The 1,143-nt window shown below is 56.3% G+C and overlaps 1 protein-coding gene across 1 annotated transcript in view; it reads left to right on the top strand.

Moving 5' to 3' along the window:
- g6pd (glucose-6-phosphate dehydrogenase) overlaps positions 1–1,143 on the top strand; it is a gene marked incomplete at its 3' end in the record, with an annotated part of 8,957 nt that overhangs the window by 1,014 nt on the left and 6,800 nt on the right. The window lies entirely within an intron of this gene.

Raw genomic sequence — 1,143 nt, 5'->3', positions numbered from 1 at the left:
GAGGGGAGAGAGATTTAAAAAAGGACACGAGGGGTAAATATTTTCACACAGAGGGTGGTGCGTGTGTGGAACGGGGTAGCAGTGGGTGTGGGTGCAGTTACAGCGTTTAAAAGGACATTGGGATAAGGACACGGACAGGGGAAAGGTTTGGAGGGATAATGGGGCCGGGAGCAGGAGGGTGTGTGGGGACTGGCTCGGCGTGGGACGGCGCGGACTGGATGGGCCGAAGGGTCTGTTCCCGCGCCGCGCGACTCTGTGGTAAATTGGGCAGAGCGATGGCAGATGGAGTTTAATCCTGATAATTGCGAGGTGATGCTTTTTGGGAGAGGAGGGGGTGGGGGGGGATTCTAATAACGGTCGAGTATACACAACGAACCTGGTGTACGAGTCCATAGATCCCTGAAGATCCCTGAACGAGGGGGTGCAAAGCGGATATGGATGGTTGCCCTCATTAGCTGGGGCGTAGAATATAGCTTCACAGAGCTGTGCGGCACGGAAACAGACCCTTCGGCCCAACACGTCCGTGCTGACCCAGATATCCTAACTTAACCCAGTCCCCATTTGCCAGCGTTTGGCCCCATATCCCTCTAACCCCTTCCTCTCCATGTCCCCATCCAGATGCCTTTTAAATGTTGAGACTGTACCAGCCCCCCACCCACTTCCTCTGGCAGCTCGTTCCACACACGCACCACCCTCTGTGTGAAAAAGTTACCCCCTCCGGTCCCTTTCCCCCTCTCACCTTAAACCTACGCCCCTCTAGTTTTGGCCACCTCCCCCCCAAAACTCTGGGGGGTAAAGACCTTGTCTATTCACCCTATCCATGTCCCCTCATGGTTTTATAAACCTCTATAAGGTCACCCCCTCGGCCTCCGGGGAAAACAGCCCCCAGCCTCTCCCTGTAGCTCGAACCCTCCAACCTCCTTGTAAATCTTTTACGAGGGGGAAGGGGGAGGAGAGAGGGGGGAGGAGAGGGAGGGAGGAGGGGTAAGAGAAGGAGGGGGAGGAGAGGGAGTGAGGAGGGGTAAGAGAAGGAGGGGGAGGGAGAGAGTGACACAGAAGAGAGCGAGCGTGAGGAAGTGTGGCGGGGGGTTGGAGATCAGGACTGCAGTTGAACTGGGGTCAAAAATCAGGTGAGGGGGTACA

This window comes from Rhincodon typus, unplaced genomic scaffold (assembly GCF_021869965.1).
Source record: "Rhincodon typus isolate 14 unplaced genomic scaffold, sRhiTyp1.1 hic_rhity00000069, whole genome shotgun sequence".
NCBI classification, from domain to species: domain Eukaryota; kingdom Metazoa; phylum Chordata; class Chondrichthyes; order Orectolobiformes; family Rhincodontidae; genus Rhincodon; species Rhincodon typus.
The sequence above is the reverse complement of the archived record's forward strand: the minus strand, read 5'-3'. Positions and strand labels throughout refer to the sequence as shown.